Genomic DNA, 25,361 nt, shown 5'->3' with positions numbered 1-25,361 from the left:
GGGAGGGACAAGAGTAATGACTGACCACTAGCAACAGATGATTTTTAAAGGACACTGAAACAAACAAATAAGAAGCAGTGGGTGGATATTACCTCCAAAAGAAGATACAACAGGTCTCGAAAGCTCGACCTAAACAAGTTATTTCACACCCCATCCCCCAAATTATATTGTGAAAACATCAAGCACTGTGGAATTTATCAAAGACAAATTCAAAATATGTCCAATAGTTTTACTGTGGAGAAATGCGGATATCACAGACACAAATCTGCTAATGTGATCCGGCCAGTTGTGTTTGTAACACGTGGCTGTAGGCCTGTCAGGAACACATTTTTTCCCTACTTGTGCCAAACCACTGTTTCCTACCTTCATTCTTGTTTGGAAGAATGGCAAGCTAGTGACTGAAAAGACTTATCCAGCGCAGCGCGCACGCTCGCACACTTTGCTTATTAAGCTTTTAATACTGTACTCTGTACCATTGCGCTGCTGTTTTATCTTACAGGCGCTCGCTTTTTATTTTAGCCTACTTGGGGGTGATAAATAGTTCCAACTCTTACCTCGCACTATAATCGTTGCGGGATTTAGGGCGATTTAGGTCCCGATTTTCACCGCGTCGCGGCGTTTGAGGCCACCATCTTGGGTGGGGGTAATCAGGTGTTGCCGATTTTGGGGCGACATCTTTGTTGTGGGCCTAGTGGTTTCCCTCGCAGGACTCCCGCACTCACGGCTTTTTAGATGACCAGCAGTCAAGCGCGCAGCGGAAGCGCGCCGGAGGTGCGCCAGAGGTAAGCCGGTTTGCGCCCGTTCGCGCTAAGGTCGCGCCGGGCACGGAAAATGCTGCCTCTTTGACTCCTACCCCTTTAGTTTATTCTAGAGAGGAGCTTTCAAGTCTGAATCCTCGCTTCAATGCGAGTCGTCCGACGTATACCACCGCCAGTCAGTTACAGACGTTGTCCTGTGGTTTGCTTAATGTCAGATCTCTTAGTAAGCACCATGTGGAAATTGCACTCCTCATTGAGTCGTTCGAACTAGATGTGCTTTTCCTGACTGAGACGTGGACTAGAGCTGATATTATGGTGGAACTGGGCTTAGCCTGTCCCTCGGGCTATAAAATCAGGCACAACCCATGTATAGGGAATAGAGGAGGCGGCATAGGTTTCATTTTTAGGGAAGATTTGGACATTTCTCAGTTGAAGATTAAGGAAGTCCCAGGCTGTGAACTAATGGGCTATTCCTTAAAAGGACAGGGAGGTGTTCTGCATTCCGGATTGCTGTGCTACAGACCCCCGGCTAACGCATTGTCTGCAAGACCTGAGTTGGTGGATCTTATCTACGACCTTTCTAATACTCACACCAGGTTCATGGTCCTGGGAGACTTTAACTTATGGCCGAATGGGCCTGCAGATACAGCTTATACAGACTTGGTCCAGGCCTGCTGCAATATCCATCTGCAGCAGTTGGTGCTCTCTCAGACTCACTCAAAGGGCCATGTCTTAGACCTGATTTTTGCGGATGGTAACCAGGTCGTGATCCGGAATATCATCCTCCAATGCTGGACAGATCATGCTCTCGTCCTCTTCTCACTCTTTCTCCCTGCTGATATCTCGAGGAGTGGCAGCGTACGAGCTACTACCAAACTAAGCAGGCAATGGTCCAGGCTCTTGAAACACTCGAACCTGCCTACTCTGCTTTCAGAGGGATTCACGCCATGCCTTGGTACTCGAAAGATCTTCAACAGTTGAAACTCCGGTGTAAGCAGGCGGAACGAGTATGGAGGAAACAGTACCTTGAGTCAGACAAAGTCCTTTTTAAACAGACCTTGCTGGACTATAAAACACAGATTAAGCGTGCCAAAGCCAGGTTTCTCGAGGAGACGCTGCTACAAGCAGCGAACAAATCTCAGACCCTGTTTAAAATCATTAAGGATCTCTCCCGTCCTGCCTGTGCTACCAATGACATCCCAGCCTCTCAATCTTTATGCGACTCTCTGGCAAAGGCCTTTGAGGACAAGATTGCCACTATTATGAGCAACCTTTGTGCTCCGGCCACCTCTTGTCTACAGAGTCTGCCCGACCCAGCACTTGTATCCATCTCCGAGACTTCTGGGGAAGCTGGAAGGCAGGCACGGCTGGATAACTTCCCCCTTCCGTCCTTCATTGAGTTTTGCTCTTTGGCCAACGGTGTGTCGTCTGGCTCTCCCCTGGACCCGCTACCTCATAAAATTTGGAAAATGTTTCAGGAAGAGCTTTTTCCCCCTCTCTACACTATATGCTGCCAGTCCCTCAGCACCGCCAGAGTCCCTGAATGCTGGAAACTGGCTGTGGTTTCTCCTCTTTTAAAGAAGGCAATGATGGATTCCACCTGTGCGGCGAACTATAGGCCTATTTCGTTGCTTCCTTTTCCTATTAAAATCTTGGAGAAACTGGTCACTAAACATCTGTCCAGCTTCATGGAAACTAATACCTGCTTAGATGTGGCTCAGTTTGGCTTTAGGCCAGTTCATAGCACTGAGTCCGCATTGGTGGTTGCTTTGGACGACCTAAGTTCGCGTGTCGACTCTGGTCGGGCAGCCTTTTTAGTGCTGCTCGATATGTCGGCCGCGTTCGATACAGTCAGTCATGCCATCCTGGTCAGCAGATTGGAGGAAATTGGGGTGGCCGGTCTGGCTCGGGACTGTCTGGTCTCCTACCTTGGTGACAGACATCAGGTGGTAGCCTTGCCGCCCTACAGATCCGCCATCAAGAAAGTAGGGCAGGGTGTACTCCAAGGGTCGGCCATCAGCCCTATCCTATTTAATCTTTATCTTCGTCCTTTGGTTAGGCTGATTAAGTCCTTTGGTATTGCAGTCACCAATTACGCTGATGACACGCAGCTTACCTTCTCTTTAGAAGGTAGTGATCCTGTGTCTCTGGAGACCTTCCACTGCTGCATGATGGCTACTGCAGAATGGCTGCATCAGAACTCCTTGCAATTCAATAGCTCAAAAACCGAGGTATTGCACTGTTCCATGGACCGCACCCCACAGCCCCTGCCGACGGACTTATGGCCTACCTCCTCCCAGGGTACTGCCGTGACGGCAGATTCTGTTCAGAGTCTGGGGGTCATGTTCGGATCTAACCTACAACTGGATGCGTTTGTGAATAAAACAGTGGTTTCTTGTATGATGCTGCTTCGCACGTTACGCAAGATCCTTCCTATGCTTCCGGCCCGTGCCCGACCAGAGTAGTGCGTAGTATCATCCTAAGCAGGCTTGATTACTGCAACGCACTACTTCTGGGTGCACCAGATACCCTGATTGGTAAGCTGCAGCGAATTCAGAATATGGCTGCTAAGCTAGCTCTGTCTCGGCAGCGATCTGACTCCTCCTCCTTGGCGCTCATGGACCTTCATTGGTTGCCAATCCACCAGCGCATCCACTTCAAAGCACTGTGCTTAGTTTTCAAGGCCCTTCTTGATCAGGGGCCGTTTCCGTTGCAGGAGTTGTTCTCCTGGTATACGCCAGCCAGGCCTCTGCGCTCCTCGTCGGCATACCTGGTGGTAGTTCCTAAAATTCTGAGGATCCGGATGGGTGGACGCTCCTTTGGATTCACTGCAGCCAAACAGTGGAATTCTTTACCTTTGTTTCTTAGAAGTGCTGGGAAATTTCCCTCTTTTAAAAAAGGATTAAAAACTTATCTTTTTCCTAGGAAAATGTAAACACTGTGGCAGCGTAACATCGCGTATGGTTTTTTAAAGAGTCTAAGCGCCAGGATACCCTTCGTGTGACAGTTTAGCGCTATACAAATACGCGATACAATACAATACAATACAATTATGAGCACCATTCAACACCCTAAATAAAATAAGTAATTTCATACTATTCTTCAATCCTACTCCTAGAAGTGTAAACACCATGCAGCAGAAGAAAACCACATACTTTTAAGTTTAGAAGAGTAGAATAAAAGTAGCAAACCTCTGCAGCTTGGAGAAGAAATGGACAATGCTCTTTGATGACTTGCTTACCACGTATCTTTCCGAAGCATTTTAGGTCTGAGTTTGGCCTAGACCTTTTGAGTTTTATTAAAGTCACATGCTTAGTATGCTTACCTAAAGTGGCTTCAGTCAGCTCTCTTTACCCATTGGTCTGTTATTGTCATTCACATTTTACTGCTCCAATTTCGGCATATAGTATGATGGACCAGAAGGTCAGCTCACCCCATCCACTGGTTAATTTCACTGTGAGTGAAGGAATTTTCCCTTTCACAAGGAGCACAGCTACACACAATGTTGTTCTCTTGTGTGACAGGGACTACTATAGCAGTGTGTTTTTTAAGCCCAAACATGATTTTTGCTTCAGCCAATGTTTTTTTTTCTTGTCTGGCGAAGGTCATGGAGCTTCTCCAACAATACATTTTTGCAAAAACCATGCCCAGGCAAAGGCAGTTTTCACGCAGCCAAACGACTGTTTGTAAACACCAGAACCATTTGCTTTGCTAATGGTTGTTAAGTTTGTAAAGTCACCACACAGTCTTGCACACGTTGTTGCTTCGTTAATTGCAAAGCAAAACGTATAAAAATAGAATTGGAAGAAAACCAAGTTGTTCTCCAACCCCATGTGCTACTTCCGGGGAACAGCCTTTACGACGCGGCTGTTACACCGTGTGCCGTTACAACGCGGTTTTTCCAACGCAAGTCGTTACCACGACTTGCGCTGGAGGCCGCTGCAGGACAAGGAATTTTTTAATTTACTATCCAACACCTTCCCTACTGTACGTAGGCTGGTGTTAGAATAGTAAATTAAAAAATTCCGAACTCCGCACCCCTCCAACGCAAGTCGTGGTAACCACTTGCGTTAAAAAAAAACACATTGTAACGGCACGCGGTGTAAAAGCACGCGTTGTAAAGCCGTAATCAGCTACTTCCATATCAACGGTACTCATTTTCTCGAAGAGGAAAGGCTGAGTTGGTCCTGTCAGAATCTGGGCTTGTGACCAGCGAACACACATTTCTCTGAGGATTATTATAATGCTTGCAACCTTTTCAGGTGCTTTACTAAACTTTAAACAATTACCGATGCCTAATTACTGTGTTTGTGAAAAAGTGCTCCTGTCATGGTGAAATGGTGAGTCTCGCTCTTTAGCAGGCACTTCTGCATTTAAGGCCTTTCTGATTCGTTTGTGAAGCAGCACCTTCCAAGTGTGACAGCCAATCGTGACCTCTAAATAGGTGTCTGAGCTTGTTAATCCCTGAAAACCCGTTCATGTCCAAGCAGGGCTCAGATCAGCATACACAATTGTTTGAAAAAAAACGAGGAGATTGGTACCTTCTGACTCAAAGTCCAGATTATTGACCTTGTAAAAAAATATGCCCTGCTGACTCTCTAAGGGCCCGATTACAACTCTGGCAGTCTGAGGAACTCCAGACTTGTGGTGGCACGGCGGTGGCAGTCTTGCGACCACCACATTATGACCCTAGTGGTCGTGCAGTCCTGGAACCACCACCTTTGCCAGGGAACTACCATTCCCTGACAGTGGCGCAGCAGTCTAGAGGTATCTGTATGCTTGGTGGGACTGCTGTGGTCCCGCAAGCATATAACGACTTTCCTCAATGAAACAGTGGCATTGAGGAAAGAAAGGAGGCCCTTTAGGGCCCCCTTGTGCCACACGCCTCGTGGATGCACACAACGTGTGCCCCCCCTTTGTGCATGCACAGAAGTTCCAGCACGGCGTGGACTTCTCAGTCCATGTGTGCTCAAACTTTCTTTGACGTTCCCATTGTGGTTCCTATTTTTTAGGCACCGCCGTGGGAACGGCAAAGGAATTGCCCGCCAATAACTTAACAAGTCATTTGTGGGCAGGCGGTCCTCACGCGACTTAGGCACAACAACGCCGGCGGAGAGCTCATAGCCATAAGTTGGGCCCCAAGTGTGTATGTTGCAGTGCACCGTACTTCTTTCATGCCTGCTAGGTAAGTGACCCACATCCAAAAAGAGAACATGTCTCTGATCCCCAGTCCTCTAACCAAGGCCAGGTAAAGCCCAAGAGCCTAAACAATGGTACTTTTGAATTTTGGCCAGTGGAGAAACTGCAATGAGCCCTCATGAACTTGACTTGAGCACCAAAGTCAAAGCCTGGAGCTCCTGCATGTTGAAAGTACTTGAAGCATCCTTAGCATTCGTTATCACATCTAAAACCTGCTTCACTTTAAACTAATTGATTTCTATAAGGCAGATTTCAACCCCCCTGTTCAGCAACCATAAGGCTGACTTGCAAGACGCTTACAGACCAGTTGATAAGGCATACTGATGTTGTATCAATGTTCTACGTAGAAGCTTTTTGAATGTCATGTTCTCTCTCCTTTGGCTTTTGGTACTGACTATTATTGGTTAATGCAGGGAATACTCAAAGTAAGGCCTGAGGGCTGCCCTTGACCTTTAATTGCAGCCCCTAGGGAACAGCAGCAATGGACTGCTGTTCACCTGACAGAGCAGTAACATTCAACAAGCATTTGCAATGCAATAGGTCTCGCATTTACGCAAGTTTGAGCTATTGGCATTGTAAATGACTATGCGTTTTATGTATGCTTCAAAAACAAAAACATAAATAAAAGGCATTGTCATTTACAATGCAGATAGCTCAAACTTGCGTAAATGAGAGACCTGTTGCATTGCAAATGCTTGTTTTTCATTGTGCAGCTGTTTTTGACGGTCCCTCCTGGAACATGCAAAGCTTCTGCCAGAACGCTTAAGTGTGCTTGTGAGAGACACAATATATTTTTACACATATTTCTATACGTGACCTCTGTATTAAACGCAATAAAACATGCACGTTATCGGAGCTCTGAAGCTGCCCTGTGTAAGACATTCTGGAGGTCACAGCTTTAATCTTTGAACCATAACGTTTTATCGTAACTTTATTCTCTAACAAGAGGCACAAAGCCCACGGAGAAGATGTAGACTGATGTGTAACTTGAAATCTAATCACAGCTTTTCCCAATTGGTAGAACTATGTGATCCTGGGTAAATCATTTCATCCCATCTGTTACTCCCAGAGCCTGGCATCTGCTGCTTTGTAAGGATCAGGCTAGTGTCGAACGGGGGATCTCCCAAGCAGAAGCACTGTGGTGGCGTCCCCTTGACTCAAAGTCAGCTGCTGAGTATACCCAGCTTTACTAGTTTTCAGAGTCTCCTCTGACCACCCTAATCGAAGACCTAAAACTGAACCTCAGTACTCCTGGTCACAGAAAGGATTCACAGCCATTAGTGCAGCAGGCTTGGGAAAGTGGTGGACACAGTGACCCCACTAAAACGAACATCGGTCCATCTGGGGACGAGGAAGTCGCTCAGTGCGCAACTCCAACGGAGGTGGTAGGTGAACTCGCTAACTACGAGGCCGCCCAATGGGAAGGGTGCCCCAGCAAACCTCAACCTCCCACCAAGTTCCACCAGAAAAAGTAACAACAAAGAAACTGAGGAAAAAACAGCGCAAGGCTAGAAACAACAAGCATTGGCCGCGTCGCCCTCAAAGTGACACGGCCGTGAAAGCAAAAGTGTTCAGAGAGGCGGGGAGAGTGGAGGCGGCCGCAAAAGTGTTCAGAGAGGTGGGTGGGGGGGAGTGGAGGCCAGCAGGGTGGCGTGATCTGTGGTGGGGGAGGGGGAGGGAATTGCAAGGCGGAGAGAGGCACGCAAGGCTTAATTAGCCTTGACAGAAACCCACATGGAGGCTGCGTGCATGCACACAAGCTTGAGGCCAGCAAAAGCCTAGGGTAGCACTTTCAAATGCCCCACTCACTAAATTTCTCGCAGACAACGCATGCGCTGGCTCAGCGAGACCTGAAAATACGTAAAACAAACGGGCACACTTTATTTACACATTAGCTAAAGTAACGGTGAAGAAGCAAAGAAGGTATCCTAGGCAACGTATCTTTAGGAACACCTTTAGCTTTAAAGATATGTTGCACTAAACATGAAAAACTCTCTGCAAACATCTAAAAGGTGTATTTTATGAACATGTATGAGAGTTTTACCTTAGTAGATCAGATGATATCACTGCATTGACAGACATTATAAGAAGTGATAGTTTTCAAACATGAACTTGGAAGCATTCATGCGACCCCAATCTGAAAACAATGCCATAATGAAGCAAGAGGCAGTTCATTTGTCAGGTGCACCTGTTGGTATCCTTGGTTGCTATATAATTGGAACAACATTATAGTTTATTAAATCAAACACAACAGAAATTTTTGTACAGCACATATCCCGAACTCGTGTATTTCAATGGGCTTTCATGTGTGGTAATGAAGAAAAAACAGACAAACTGAAATTAACCAATTGCCTAGGATCTCACAATTTTGTTTGAGAGGGGAAGGTAGGACTGATCCCAGGTTTTCTGGTTTCACATTATGCAATTCAGCCACTAGATGAGCAGTAGCAGCTGCTACCGACCAGGGGTGGCGAGGTGGGTGGGACAGAGGAAGGGAGGGGGGAAATAATAAAAAAAGGACGTACCTTTTTACTGCTGACCACCGCCTGTTCTTTCTCCGTCCTCCTCTCTGCATGGGCAGGAAGCACACAGCCTTCTAGAATCCCCTGGCCAATCACAATGCTGCCTTAGCAACTTTCTGATTGGTCTGAGCGCCGCGGTTCGGCGCTCAGACAGGGGCTGGCAGGCCAAGACAGCCAGCCAAAGCGCCATGCACACTTCAGGTGTTGCCACCACTCCTCCCCATGTGATGCGCGGGGAACCCAGTCCCACCTGCCTGGCTTCAACTGCGAGCAAAATGCAAAAAACAGAATGATAATAACGTTATTATCATTTTCTTTTTTGCGTTCAGCTTGCAGCTGAAGCAGTGGGGCGGCGGTTCTCGGGCCTTAGTGGAGGAGCCGCCACTGCAGATGAGTATCTCTTTCCCTCTCACATTTTACATTAAAAGTTAATGCTTTGTCTTTAATTCTTGGTGCATGAGAATAGAGCGTCGTTGGCAGACAGAAGTCATGTGAAGGCTTGGTTTGTTGTCCACACCATGCATCTGCTTCGCATCCTCCCACACTCACCTTTCATCGCCCGACTCTCTGCCTGCTGGCATCCGTGCAGCCCTTGGGCATGCCAGAGACAGTACTTTATGGCCCTTGGGGAAATATTTGTAAGTACCCGTGTGTCAACACATTTATTATTTTGTTTTTTCTACTGTACATGAATTTTGTTGATTGTAAAGTACTCCGTTGACCATGTGGCTAGACCCATGGCCAAAAAATATTCTAAACAATTCCCCCAAGACCTTTAAAGAAACCGTAATATGAACAATTCCAGGAGTGTAACATTTTGTATTATTGCTGCGAGGCAGGCAATCACTGCACATGTCCCTTACCTTTTGAGAATTGCACCAAAATCAGCAATAACCCATGATATCTGTGTATAAACTAAACTGCTCACTAGGAGTAGGGAGTAGCATTGTCCAATTGAAATCGCAAAGGAAATTCTTCCAGAGCCCTGATTACAGAATGGGGGCACTGTCTCGGTCTGCGCTTGACTCACCTTTCAAAAAGTGCCCTATGTGCAGACGGAGACAGTTCTTGCTTCTTTTTGTGAATGCAGCTGCCTTGGTGGCAGCTCAATATGTGACAGACAGAGCAGCGTATGACAAGCTGTTGCCTGTTTCACAGAGTAAGCAGCAGTCACCTACACTTTAAAGAAAGGAAAGAGTTCCCCTTGCAGGCAGGTACAGTGAGTGTTGAACAGTGCAACAGTTAGCTCCCGACACATATGGTTTACCCCCATGTGCAGATGTGCAGAAGCAGACTCTCTGGCACCAGTGATCCCCAGTCCATACCCATCTCCCCTCTATATAATCCTGCTCAACTGATTCCAACCCCACAATGTAAATCTTATCCAGAATTCTTGACCCCTCTTCACGTAACTTACCAGGGACTTATCAGGGCCATACTGGTTTAAAAAACTGCTGTTTACAAAGCTTTTGCCTTGATATGCAGCATAACCTCTTTTGGCCACCTTCTTCCACTCTTTACTGGCTTTCTCTCACGTATAATACATTAGACACATTTCCAAACCTGATTACATGCTGTTTTCCAACCCTATCTCTTGTTACACTGAAGAAATGAGGAGAGAGAAAAAAGCTGACTGGCTTTTGGTGGTGCTTTAGGGACAGAGAGAATCCCATCTAGCCATTGCTAGTATACGAGGTACAGTTGGCACCATACTTAAGCACCACCTTGATATAATAAAATGTCTCATGGTCTGTTATGAGTCTCTGTACAGAGCAGAATGCCTAGCTACACAGACTCGCATTGATTCCTTTTTGCAGCCGTTGGCTCATCCCTTTTTGTTTGATAATGGTAGAGCACTTTTTGAGGGCAAGATTCCTGAGGTAGAGATTACTGAGGATATTTCTGCCCTGAGGACTTGTACATTACAGAGGCAAGATATCGAACTGGAGAATTTGACAAAGTATAAAGCCCTTTTAAGTTTTACTGTTGCATGGTGTGTATAACGAGGTGGAAACCAGAGGTTCCCTGGGAGCACTGTCCTATAAAGCTATGTTTACACTTGTGGAATGGAATGGAATGGAATGAGTATTTATAAAGCGCAGTAGTTACCCGGGGGCGTCCTAGCGCTGTGGACTTGTACTTAAGGAATGAAAGGACCCACTGGTTTGCACCAGCTATCTTCCCGTATATTTAATAATTGTGGATATAAAGATAATGGACAAAATCCTGGCGATAAAACTGGCGATGTCGTCCACATGCTAAAACAAAAATCCTAGGTGGCTTTGTACGAGGACACTCATCCTGGAATCACTTGCAGACTTTAGAAAACTCCATCCTAGATCCCTCGCAATCGGGGTTCTGCAGCAACCACAGAACCGAGACCGCTCTACTAGCCGCCACAGATGACATCTTTACTCTACTCGATCAAGGACACACCGCGGCCCTGATCCTACTCGATCTCTTGGCAGCATTTGACACCGTCTCCCACCGCTCCCTCATCACCAGACTCAACGACGCCGGCATACAAAGTACAGCCTTTCCACTAGATCCACTCATTCCTCACGGGAATAACAAAAGAACCAGACTACCTGCCTTCCTCTCCAAACCCATGGAAGTCAACTGTGAAGTACCCCAAGGATCATTGCTCATCCCCACGTTCTTCAATATCTACATGGCCCCCCTCGCTGCCATTGTCAGGCAGCACGGACTCAGCATAGTATGCTATGCCGACGACACTCAGCTCATTCTCTCCCTCACCAAGGACCCCACTACCACCAGACTCAACTTCCAGGAAGGAATGAAGGACGTCGCATCTCGGATGAGCAACATCTGCCTGAAGCTCAACTCTGAGAAGACAGAGGTCCTCGTCCTCGTACCTTCCCTCTCAGCATGGGACAACACCTGGTGGTCCACCGCCCTCGGCAGTTCCCATGAGGCACAGGTTCAAGGCTGATTTGCATATGGCTGGTTCTGAACTGAGGTGGCGAAATGAGCTAAAATACGATGAGGGATTCAACCCAGATCTGTGACTGGGGGTGAGTGTCTGAAAAGTTTCAGTGCTCCATCCATCATCTTGTGTTTGGATATCCAAGTTTGCCAGCCTGTTTTCTGTGGCTTATTGGAACAGGAGAAAACTGTAGAACGATAACACGATAACAGTCAAAGCTATTGGCATTCCCAGTGGTTATTTAAAATAGACTGCTGAGTAACACCATTAAATGTATTTTAGTGTCAATTTAATTCAGTGCTCAAAGTAGGCTGGATCTATGGAGCACTACATTACACTTACACATAGTTCGATGTTAACATATCCCTCTAATTGGCTACGGTAACTTGAGCTGACGGGACCGTAGCCAATTAGAACACTGGTTCTACATGAGGAAGTTGGTAATGTCCTATAACCCAATGAGGGATATGTTAACATCGAACTATCCGATTCGGATTGTCACTGTGTCCAATATTGATACAACACGAACTCTATTTGCCTTAATATCTGAACAAGATGTGTGTAATTATTTTTCTTGAAATGTAATTTTCATCCAATAATGGAATTATATTGCGATAATCATGCATAGTATACTCTGTTTATAATTTTCTATATACTGAACTATGCTTTTTCCATATATTGAATTATGCTTGATGAATTACACTATTCAGTTAAGACATTTGACTAGACAAAGATGTCCTCCTCATTTCACTCTGTTTGTCACATGACTTGCACTTAGGGTGTGTTTTGGGATTTTAAAAATGGCTGTTGTTATCGGCCTGACGAGCGTGATCAAGCCGTAATGGTGAAACGCGTCGTGACTTTTCTCTTGCCAGAATAAAGGATTATTTGCAAACGCTGGGTGTCCAGGTTAACTTCTTTATATGAGAGGTATTTTGGATGAAATATATATATATATATATATATATATATATATATATATATTCACTGAAAAAACCATAGGTTATAGACCATATATAGTTAGGAATTTGCATTTACAAAACCTTGAAAATTCACTGAAAAAACCATAGGTTAGAGACCATATATAGTTAGCTGGACATTTTATTGACATAAAACCAATGAAATTCCATATATAGTTAGTAGCACTAACTATATATCGCGCACCCGCAATCCACTGCTGATGATGTCACATATTACATCATTCATGACATGGTCAGTGACATCACTGATGACATCACTGATGACATCTCAAATGACATCACTGATGACATCACTGATGACATCTCAAATGACATCACTGATGACATCATCTAGTGTCTGTGTGTTTTTGTAAAGTTTAAATATGTTTTACATATTGAAGAATGAGTGGATGTATGGAAGACTGAGTGTGTGTGTGGCTGGCTGGGAGGTGTGTGACTCTGTGCATATCAATGTGTACTTGTATCAGTGATTGTATAAGAGAGTAAGTATGTGTTAGTATATGTGTGAAAAGTATGGTGTTCTGTGTTTAACTGTATAGATGAGGAAATCGAAGTGTGATTGATTCTTCACAGGACTGACTAGGTGTATGAGTGCATATGATAGTGTTGTAATAATGAGTGACTGTATGTATGAGTGATTGTATGGGTGAATGAGTGAATGTGTGTGTAGACGTAGGAATCAGTGAGTGCGTATGTAGTAACTGGTATTGGTGTGTCATGATGTCATCAGTGATGTCATTTGAGATGTCATCAGTGATGTCATTTGAGATGTCATCAGTGATGTCATCAGTGATGTCACTGAAGTATGGTGTTCTGTGTTTAACTGTATAGATGAGGAAATGGAAGTGTGATTGATTCTTTACAGGACTGACTAGGTGTGTGAGTAACTCCATGGATGAGTGGCAGTGTGTGAGTGTCTGCATAGGTGTATGAGTGCATATGATAGTGTTGTAATAATGAGTGACTGTATGTATGAGTGATTGTATGGGTGAATGAGTGAATGTGTGTGTAGACGTAGGAATCAGTGAGTGCGTATGTAGTAACTGGTATTGGTGTGTCATGATGTCATCAGTGATGTCATTTGAGATGTCATCAGTGATGTCATCAGTGATGTCATTTGAGATGTCATCAGTGATGTCATCAGTGATGTCACTGACCATGTCATGAATGATGTAATATGTGACATCATCAGCAGTGGATTGCGGGTGCGCGATATATAGTTAGTGCAACTAACTATATATGGAATTTCATTGGTTTTATGTCAATAAAATGTCCAGCTAACTATATATGGTCTCTAACCTATGGTTTTTTCAGTGAATTTTCAAGGTTTTGTAAATGCAAATTCCTAACTATATATGGTCTATAACCTATGGTTTTTTCTGTGAATTTCATTGGTTTTTTAAAAGCTAATATCTATAGCTGTAAAATATATTCTTTATTACGTGACGTATCACGTAGCCACGTGAGACGCCTCATGGTGCGTCGCATAACCGTGACGTATCGGCTCTGCAGCGCAAACAAAACCCGTAACGTAAGCGTGCCGGAGCACGCTTACAGATATATATATATTTTTTAACCTTAATTAGACAAAATCCACACGTGCACATATCTTGAGGCCTTGCAAAGGCACATCAAACAAACAGTCACTACAATTTTGTTAAGTTTGCTGGAAATCTATTCCCTTAATTTTTTTTTTACTGTTTCTCTTGGTTTTCCCCTTGTTACGCTTACCGGGACGCTACCCGGTACGCGAATCGGACGCTCCAAAAACACAAGATGGCGGACTCCCGTTACGCTGCCGGTTAGCTGCCCGGTTCGCGTACCGGGAAGCGCCTCTACCGCGAAAAATCGCGGGGGACTTTAATATCCCCCTCATCAATCCTAGGGGGTCAGGAGGGGTTTACCTTGCCCCCTTTCCTTCATTTCCCCCTTCTTTTTTCACCACATCTTGTCTCTCGAACCTACCGAGAGACAAGATGGCGGCCGCTCCGGACTGTTTACAATGTTGACAGCTACGCTGCCGGTTAGCTGCCCGGTTAGCTGCCCGGTGAGCTGCCCGGTGAGCTGCCCGGTGAGCTGCCCGGTTCGCGTACCGGGACGCACCTCTACGGCGTAAAATCGCAAAAAAAATTTTTTTTTTCTTTTTTGCCCCGCGGGGCACTTTAATATCCCCCTCATCAATCCTAGGGGGTCAGGAGTGGTCTACCTTGCCCCCTTTCCTTCATTTCCCCCTTCGTTTTTCACCACATCTTGTCTCTCGATCGTACCGAGAGACAAGATGGCGGCCGCTCCGGACTGTTTAGAATGTTGACAGACACCGGAGAGCCAATCAGCTTCGCTTCGCGAAGTTCCGTTACGCGTCAGGTACGCGAACCGGGGCGCTAACCGGAGCGCTGTTACAGATATATATATTTTTTTAAACGTTAATTTCTCAAAATCCACTGGAGCACATATATTGAGACATAGCAAAGGCACGTCGGGCAAACCATATCTACAATTTTGCCAAGTTTCATGTAAATCTATTCAGCCGTTCGAGCTAAAAGTGAGTCCAACCGCCCTATGGAAAAATGAATGGGAAAAACGTGTTTTGGGACCCCCCTTTTTTCTCGGCCCCCCTTGACGAAACCCCCCCCAAATTTTCAGGGGCTGCTCAGAAACAAAATGTGCCATTTTCCTGAAAATTTCAGCCAATTCCGTCCACAAACGCCAAAGTTATTAGACATAGAATTTTCAGAAATCCCATAGAGAAAAAATCCTAACTATATATACCCACTGGCTATCGCCAGTAGGTAATATACATATATAAACATATATAATCTGCATATCTATATAAATATAAATGCATGCATACATATACATATATGCATACATATGCATGTTATTTACATGAAAGTTTTAAAAACACTAATAAAAGCAAAGCTAAAAAGCCACCTCATTACAAACAGAATGGCTTTAACTTAAACGAGGGCGAGATCTATTGCATTTTCAATGCTTGTTTACTTTGGTTCTACCAAGAAGGCATTCAGATGTGTCACACATTTGCCATAAATTCTGAATGTTAGCACTCTAGTTGCTCATTAGATCACTGTAGTAAAGCTAGTGCTCACCAGGGAAGTCTGCTGCTAATCATGGTTTGCAGCCATTTTCCCGCATTTTTTATCCCGCAGACTTTCAGTCCGCATACCATTATCCCGCAAGGTCATTGACCTCGCATACCATTATCCCGCATTGTTTCAAAACGCATGTGCATTTATCGCGCATGCCTTTACAAAGAATTACGTTTTAAAGGCATGTATGGTAAATGCATTTGCGTTGTGAAAACCACGATGACGAGAGAGGTAAGTGGGTTTGTGTTAATTTTTTCGTGGGTTAGTGATTGTGTAGTGTAGTGTAGTGTTGTGTAGTGTAGTGTTGTGTTAGTGTAGTGTAGAGTTGTGGTGGTTGTTTAGTGTAGGGTCATGCTGGGGGTAGTGTTTTAGGGTTTAGGGTTGTGTTGTAGTGTTTGCGTAGTGTAGGGTCATGCTGGGGGTAGTGTTTTAGGGTTTAGGGTAGTGTTGTAGTGTTTGCGTAGTGTAGGGTCATGCTGGGGGTAGTGTTTTAGGGTTTAGGGTTGTGTTGTAGTGTTTGCGTAGTGTAGGGTCATGCTGGGGCTAGTGTTTTAGGGTTTAGGGTAGTGTTGTAGTGTTTGCGTAGTGTAGGGTCATGCTGGGCGTAGTGTTTTAGGGTTTAGGATAGTGTTGTAGTGTTTGCGTAGTGTAGGGTCATGCTGGGGGTAGTGTTTTAGGGTTTTGGGTAGTGTTGTAGTGTTTGCGTAGTGTAGGGTCATGCTGGGGTATAGTATTTTAGGGTTTAGGGTAGTGTTGATGTGTTTGCGTAGTGTAGGGTCATGCTGGGGGTAGTGTTTTAGGGTTTTGGGTAGTGTTGTAGTGTTTGCGTAGTGTAGGGTCATGCTGGGGTGTAGTGTTTTAGGGTTTTGGGTAGTGTTGTAGTGTTTGCGTAGTGTAGGGTCATGCTGGGGGTAGTGTTTTAGGATTTTGGGTAGTGTTGTAGTGTTTGCGTAGTGTAGGGTCATGCTGGGGGTAGTGTTTTAGGGTTTTGGGTAGTGTTGTAGTGTTTGCGTAGTGTAGGGTCATGCTGGGGGGTAGTGTTTTAGGGTTTTGGGTAGTGTTGTAGTGTTTGCGTAGTGTAGGGTCATGCTGGGGGTAGTGTTTTAGGGTTTTGGGTAGTGTTGTAGTGTTTGCGTAGTGTAGGGTCATGCTGGGGGTAGTGTTTTAGGGTTTAGGGTAGTGTTGTAGTGTTTGCGTAGTGTAGGGTCATGCTGGGGGTAGTGTTTTAGGGTTTAGGGTAGTGTTGTAGTGTTTGCGTAGTGTAGGGTCATGCTGGGGGTAGTGTTTTAGGGTTTAGGGTAGTGTTGTAGTGTTTGCGTAGTGTAGGGTCATGCTGGGGTGTAGTGTTTTAGGGTTTTGGGTAGTGTTGTAGTGTTTGCGTAGTGTAGGGTCATGCTGGGGGTAGTGTTTTAGGGTTTAGGGTAGTGTTGTAGTGTTTGCGTAGTGTAGGGTCATGCTGGGGTGTAGTGTTTTAGGGTTTTGGGTAGTGTTGTAGTGTTTGCGTAGTGTAGGGTCATGCTGGGGGTAGTGTTTTAGGGTTTAGGGTTGTGTTGTAGTGTTTGCGTAGTGTAGGGTCATGCTGGGGGTAGTGTTTTAGGGTTTAGGGTTGTGTTGTAGTGTTTGTGTAGTGTAGGGTCATGCTGGGGGTAGTGTTTTAGGGTTTAGGGTAGTGTTGTAGTGTTTGCGTAGTGTAGGGTCATGCTGGGGTGTAGTGTTTTAGGGTTTTGGGTAGTGTTGTAGTGTTTGCGTAGTGTAGGGTCATGCTGGGGGTAGTTTTTTAGGGTTTAGGGTAGTGTTGTAGTGTTTGTGTAGTGTAGGGTCATGCTGGGGGTAGTGTTTTAGGGTTTAGGGTAGTTTAGTTGTTTAGTGTGTGCTAAAGGCATATTCGTTCTAAAAGTTTTCGTTATTTTAATTTGCGGCCTAATAGTACATGCGGGATTTCGTCATATATTCGCTAATCATACTTTCTATGGCAAAATGAACCCCCTCATTGTGTTCCTTTTTAAATTAAATGTTTTAAGAGTTACCACTTTATTTCAATCAAGATGGCTTCAGGTGTGCCATACCTTTGTAATAAGTAGGACTGTTAGCACTCTAGTTGTTCTTTAGAACACTCTGGGACATTCTGTCATTGGGCTATAGTTGGGCTACATCTGGCTGATATTTGGGCTACATTTGTTTTTTTTGTCTCTGGTGGCCATCTTTGGGCTACATTGGGCTACATTGGGCTACATTGGGCTACATTGGGCTACATTTGGGCTCCAACATATATATAGCCCAATGTAGCCCAATATATATTTTTCAAAGTTAATTTTCGTAAAAACCACTAGAGCCTATATCTTGAGACATAGCAAAGGCACATCGGGCTATCAGTCCCTACAATTTTGCCAAGTTTGGTGTAAATCCATTCAGCCGTTCAGGCTAAAAGTGAGGCCAACCGCCCTATGAAAAATTGCATGGGAAAAACACGTTTTGGGACCCCCCTTTTTTCTTGGCCCCCCCTTGACGAAACCCCCCCAAATTTTCAGGGACTGCTCAGAAACAAAATGTTCCATTTTCCTGAAAATTTCAGCCAATTCTGTCCTCAAACGCCAAAGTTATTCGACATAGAATTTTCAAAAATCCCATAGGAAAAAAATCCTAACTATATATACCTACTGGCTATCGCCAGTAGGTAATACATATATATATATATATATATATATATATATATATATATATATGTATTACCTACTGGCGGTCGCCAGTAGGTATATATAGTTAGGATTTTTTCTCTATGGGATTTTTGAAAATTCTATGTCTAATAACTTTGGCGTTTGTGGACGGAATTGGCAGAAATTTTCAGGAAAATGGCACATTTTGTTTCTGAGCAGCCCCTGAAAATTTTGGGGGGGTTCGTCAAGGGGGGGCCGAGAAAAAAGGGGGGTCCCAAAACACGTTTTTCCCATGTTAATTTCCATAGGGCGGTTGGCCTCACTTTTAGCCCGAACGGCTAATTGGATTTGCACGAAACTTGGCAAAATTGTAGGGACTGGTAGCCCGATGTGCCTTTTGTAGGTCTCAATATATGTGCTCCAGTGGATTTTTAGAAATTAACGTTTAAAAAAAGATATATATCTGTAACAGCGGACCGGGCAGCGCTCCAGGACGCGTACTTTTCGCGCAACGGAGCTTTGTGAAGCGAAGCTGATTGGTTCTCCGGCGTCTGTCAACATTCCAAACAGTCCGTAGCGGCCGCCATCTTGTCTCTCGGTAGGATCGAGAGACAAGAGGAGGCCAAAGCGAAGGGGCAAATGACCATAAGGGGGCATAGTACATTGTCGCTGACCCCCTAGGTTTGATGTGGAGGTTTTAAAAGGGCCCCGCGGGGCAAAAAAAAATAAAATAATAATAATCGAACGGCTGAATGGATTTGCACGAAACTTGGCAAAATTGTAGGGACTGGTAGCCCGATGTGCCTTTGCTAGGTCTCAATATATGTGCTCCAGTGGATTTTGAGAAATTAACGTTCAAAAAAAGATATATATCTGTAACAGCGCTCCGCTTCGCGTACTTTTCGCGTTACGGAGGTTTGCGAAGCTGATTGGTTTTTCGGCGTCTGTAAACATTCCAAACAGTCCGTAGCGGCCGCCATCTTGTCTCTCGGTAGGATCGAGAGACAAGAGGAGGCCAAAGCGAAGGGGCAAATGACCATAAGGGGGCATAGTAGATCGTCCCTGACCCCCTAGGTTTGATGTGGAGGCTTTGAAAGGGTCTCGCAGGGCAAAAAAAAAATATACCGTTTTTTTAGTTTTTTTGCGTGAAGTGCGCCCGGTTCGCGAACCGGGAAGCGTTCTGGGGAGCGTACTTTCTTGAAAATTAGTGAAAAAAGTTAGAGTAAAATAATAATTGTGAGTGATCAGATGTAGGGTAGCTCTGAGAAGAGCTTTTGGGTTTATGGTACATTTAGGTACTTATAAGTAGGTACCAATGCACAGTCTTAAATTCAGAGTGAAAACTCTGTTGCCCTCATCTGAGAAGTGAACTCCATCTCCTCTGTAGATATCTTGCATGTAGTAACGCAAGTTATTGTTGTACAGGGAGCCCATTCCATGGTCTCTCATGTAAGCTGAAACAGATTTGTTTACATGCTTCCTCGATTTCTCAATTTGTGGACAAAATTGGTTCGACCACCTCCATTTCTGTCTTTGGCATATATTTGAATATACCAAGGCAGTCTGAGGAAAAAGTGCCATCAATTGCTCAAAGGTGTCCTTTAAAAGCATTTCCAGACCTACCCCAGTCAAAGTGCCCAAATCATTACCTCCACAGTGCACAATTAACAGGTCAGGTTTTGGCAAATGCATAAAGGTTTTCACCAATGGTATCAATTGGTGACATTTTAATCCTCTGTGGCCAAACCACTTAATTTCCACATCTTGTAAATTGAGGTTAGGTAAATTCCTGTTTTCAGCGTACCTTTGAGCCCAATAGATGTAACTATGTCCAACAATCCAGACAGAAAACATGGTGAGAGAAGGTTCTGCTGCAGTCAGATGAAGTGTGGCAATGAAATGGCAGTTGAAAAAATGAGAGTGTAAAATGAAAAAAACTGAGGAGTTTCTGTGTTAATGAAGCAGTAAGAGTGATTGGTGGATTTTGATTGCTGAAAACAGAAAGTTAGTGTGCATGGATGAGTTCGTTGAAAGATGTATTTTGAGTGGCGAAGAAAAAATCATTAAATGAAAGAATGCTCTGGATATGCAGGTGCACTGAGAGTTCAGAGTTCAATTGCAACATTGTTGTGTGAGAGGTCTTGCAAGAGGTGGTTGCTATGCAGAAAAAGCAGAGAGGGGGCAGAGGGGGGAAGGGTTTTGCTTTGAAAAAAAGTGAGGGAAGAGTTTTGATTGGGTGACATGAGAGATATGTGTGAGGAATTACAGCATTTCTGTGCTTTTGATAGCTGCAGACTCTGGAGTGCATACCTTTTGCTCTGCTGAAGACAAATTGGTGTGTTTCTGAGACTGTTTTGAAACTCAAAGTATTTGCTAAGGTGAGAAAAGATTTCTTTAATTTAGATAGAAAATAGTGTGCTTTAAGGAGAAAATTATGAAGAAAGTTGTGTTTTTCAAATGTTGCTTTGTCTCAAGTGTTTCACAAATAGATTTTGTTTCTTTGAGAAATTGTAATTGGAGAAAATGTGAAGTATTAGTACTGACAGGGCTTTTATGTGCATAGGAGCTGTGGAGTGTTTTCAAATTATGACTGGTAAATCGTTTTTGAGAAAAAGCAATGGTTTTAATATTGATGAGAAGGACATAATGGTGTCTGCTTCTTTATAAGGTAATTGAGAGTCTCTGATGTTATTTTTCCCATTTCAATGTAAGAAGTTTGTCTGTGGAGCAAATTGCTTGTAAATATGCTCCCACCTGTGCATGGCAAATTTAGATTTTGAATGTTTCCGTTACATAGGCATGTTAAAGGTGACTGAAACATGCTGCAAAGGCAATCAAAAAATGCTTTTATGTGTCTTAAGGACATTTTAAGTCATTTCCCCATGTGCATTGTTTTCAAATTATGAGTTGAAAATCGTTTTTGAGGTAAAGGAATGTTTTCAAAATTTATGTGCGCCATATGACCCCAAATTTCTTTTTCAGGGGTGCAGCAGGGTGTTCTTGAGACACCCCTGCACCGTCGGAAAAATTCGTAATTTGCGATGAGGTAATTGCTAATCGCAAATTGCACCTTCATTCCTATGGGCCTCCTGCTGCATGGAAATGAATGGGTAATTTGTAATTAGCAAATAGGTCATCGCAAACTAGGAATGGTAAAGAATCGCTATTTATTCCTTAAAGTTCGCTATTTAGGAAATGCAAAAAACTTTGATGATACATATGGCGGTTCATCTCTAACAAGATAAGAAGCATAGGGATAGATTTATGATGACTGGCGCATCACCAGGGATGTGTTAGTCATTCTGGGCCGCTGTTCCGTCACCTATGGTGTGCTGCATTTACAATGCGGCGCATCATGGGGCAAAAACAGCACAGATGCGTGACGTATTTGTGCCGTAAAGTTGGCGCATTGCTGGAGTTGTATCGCAAGTGTGATGAAGCTCCAGTAAGGCTGAGGGGTGGCCCTGTCGCAGGGTTTCTGTTCTGACACAGAACTGTGGACAGAGGATTGGAACCTCGGCGAATTAGGGTGTCCCAAAACTCACCTTAGTAATCAAAACCCCTTAGCAAGCTAGGTACAGTGTCACATTGGATATAACAAACTCTCAATGTTTAGACAATCCAGAATATGAACTTATAGTACCTCAGGATACGTGGAACTCATGAACAGTCGGTCGTTATATATTTCTTAGAAACCAGAACATGGAGTTAAGAAGAACACATGTGTATTTGAAATGTTTATTTACTAATGCCGTCTTCTCAGGCATAGTATCTTAGATTATACAAGTACACATATTATCAGTAGCAAAATTACCAGCATAGTCAATAGTACATAAAAAGCGAATGGTGACAGTATGTTAACATGCTGTAAATGAATAAGAGTTAGCAACACTTATAAGCAGCCGCGGGCCGTGGAGGGAGTTACGGTGGGGCAGGGAGGCGGGGAGGGGGAGGGGCAGGGTGGAGAGGGTCCACCCTGCCCCTCCCCCTCCCCGCCTCCCTGCCCCACCGTAACTCCCTCCACGGCCCGCGGCTGCTTATATCTCACCCTCCCTAATACACATAATATATTATTTGCTAAGAAGGTCTCTTTGTGTTGGTTTAGGGCGTGCCGATACTTTAGTGTCTTAGATTTGAAGGAATCACATCAGCATACACCAGCTCTCTCTTCATGTGAACCGCATCAAGTGTTGTGTATGTGTGTTCGGCAAAGCAATATAAAACCCGCCTCATGCTCAGAATTGGGAGAAGCTGCACTTATGTTATGAGTATGAAGTCGTGGAGATCAGACCTCATAACAATTCTGTATCGTGTTGTTCTTGAAACTTCAGCACTCGCTGTACAGATATAGTTTAAGAAGTAAAGCAGATAGTAGAGCAATAACATATTATTCTCATGTAAATCACGATGAACTATTAGGTTGAAAGCTAAAGCAAAAACTAAGTGTCGTGTGCAGAAGTTGCAAAAAAGGAAAAAATGGCGTTTAAACCGGTAATGAGTCCATGCTAACTTAACACGGTGTAAAGATATCCAGGACCTAGATGACACCTCCCCATGATCCGGAAACGAACTGAATAAGATAATAGAAGTGCCATCTCATGAGAGCAGATTGCAACTTTATATGTGGACGGTCCGCAAGGTAAAACATTAAAAACTAGGAAAATTTAATGCTAAAGAAAAATAAAACAGCCAAGTACTTTATCGAGTCTTAAGCCAATAGGCAAGCTAAATAATAAAAACTTGACAAATAAGTTAATGAATTGTCAATGAAATGCTAGTACTCGGCATATCAAACATGAAAAAGGTCTATGACATAACTGTGTATGCAAAATAAGCTGCAACAGCCTCCAATAGGAAGTCACCGTCTTCATCCGAAAAGAGTTCAGCCATCCAATTTAAAAGCGGAAAAGAACATAAGTGCTCTCCCAGCACCGGATCCTCTATCAACATCAGAGGACAGCTCGGTGGGTTTTCAAGAAAGCTCTGTTCCAAGAAAGACTGTGTTGCCGCCAGTAAATTCCAGGGACCAATTAGTCCATGCATCAATGCCACAGCCATAATCCTTTCGCCAGGACAAACCAACTCGTGAGTAATGATAGGAGTCATCAGCTGATTAAAGTCGACGTCAGGAGAAACCGGTCCGCAGAGACACAAATCAATGGCCCAATCGAAATCACAGGTCAGGCAGTGAAATACAGGCTGGACACAGGTGAAGTAGGAGAATCGAAAAGATAATCCATATGCCGTGCTTAATATCGCCAACGGCATTGTGCCATAATATTCTAGCATGCGATTGCGGAACAGTGTCAGCAGCTGCAGGGCGGGAGCTTGCACAGGAGGGACATCCATATTTAAAAATGTAAAAAAGCACAAGAGCGTCCGCTGGTAATGCAAGTAAAAATGGGAATCCACGAAGCAGAGTGGAAAAAATAGAATGAAAGAAAGCAGGGATGACTCCAAAGATTTTCTCAAATGAAGTCACGAGACCACTGGTAACAACTTTAAAAAAGTGCGCAAGGCCCTTTGTGGAGGACGCGTTAGAGATAGTCCGAACCATCTTGCTGAAATGGAAAGGCGAATCTGTATTTAAAAGGGTCTGCACCTCTGTACGGGTGTTCGCTGTGTGAAGCACGAAAGTTTCACGGGCCGAACTCAAGGCCACCTCTCTCTGAGACAAAAGAGCTCTTATTCTTGCCATGCCGTTGAAATGTGCTCCCAAGGTTGGTATTTGTGGCCAGATTGAAAACTCCCTATGTTCATGTGTGGGAGGAAATAGAACATTTCTGCAGCAAATAACCCGTTCATTTACTGTTACGATAAAATGAATACTTTTAATTAACCCAGAACAATCTTCATTATTGAGCATCAAATAACTACCATTTTCCAAGAACTTGAACGTGGGGATGATAGCAGGAACTGGTGTGCCTTGCAACACGCAAGCCATATTTGGTCGGTGTTTGTTGCATGAACCGTGTAACTGTATGTGCCTACACATTAGTGAATGATCTGGCGTCTCAGTGCATTCCTCTCCATTCAGATAAAGTTCTTGATCATCTTTGAAAATCTGTATGTGTATGGAAGCGACCAGACCTCATGAAGAAAACCACTACCTAAAGGTTAATAACGACCTATTGGTATATATTTCATACAATTTGAAAACTTATATAAAGCAAAAGGCAGCGTTATTAAACCGTGGATAAGGCACGTTGCCAAAGCAGTCAACCTTTTGGATTTATACTGGAAATGTTAAAGGAAGAATTACGGAGTAGGGCCTGTAAATCTTTAATGGACAACGAGTAAAATTACTCCAACCATCATATTCCTCTAACTCCGGGATAGTAGGGGTGTTTAATTTTTTAGAAGTAGCCAATCCAAAGCATTTGGTCTGGGAAATTGTTTCATTCACAAACAACATATGATTTGGGATGAGACATGCACGGTGGAAAGCCTCAGTGCCTTGTACCTGCCAGGTTCGTGAACCCCAAACTGATGTAGATCCTGGATATTTTTACTCTGTGTTACGTTAGCATGGTCTCATTACTGGTTTAAACGCCATTTTTCCTTTTTTGTAACTTCTGCACACGACACTTAGTTGTTGCTTTAGCTTTCAGCCTACCTGCGTCAAGATCTATGCCTGCTTCAAGCAGGCGCAGGGTTTTGATGTAGCTTTGTCCTATCTGATTGTAAATGCGGCACACCGTGGGTGGCAGAGCAGCGGTGCACGTTAACTGGTGCATCCCTGGGGATGTGCTAGTTAATATAAATCTGCCCCTTTACATTTAATTATGTGCAGGGGACACAGAGTAGGTGAGGTTTATCCAAGGTTAAGTAGAGATGAGTCCTGTTCAGTGAAAAATTGGAGATAGGCTTCAGTATATTATATACTTAAGTAGTGTGTTAAGTTTTTGATGACTGTTATTAATTTACTGTTGGGTAATAGTGGTTAATAACATTTTTTATTATATTTTACCACAGATTGAACTGCAGATTATTTCAAGATTTTAGGATGCCTAGCAAAGAAAGAGTAAGAAAGGCTGCAAAACGTCAAAGACAGCAGGACCATGGAATAATGCAGCAGTCCTCTAACAAAAAGATTTGTCAAGTCACCAAGAAAGCACCGGGTAAGAGTCCAAAAACAGTCATAAGAAATATGTGTAGTAAAAAAAATATTACTACAGAAAATGTTTCAGTCCA

This window comes from Lissotriton helveticus, chromosome 5_1 (assembly GCF_964261635.1).
Source record: "Lissotriton helveticus chromosome 5_1, aLisHel1.1, whole genome shotgun sequence".
NCBI lineage: Eukaryota > Metazoa > Chordata > Amphibia > Caudata > Salamandridae > Lissotriton > Lissotriton helveticus.
This window is presented reverse-complemented; position numbering follows the sequence as displayed.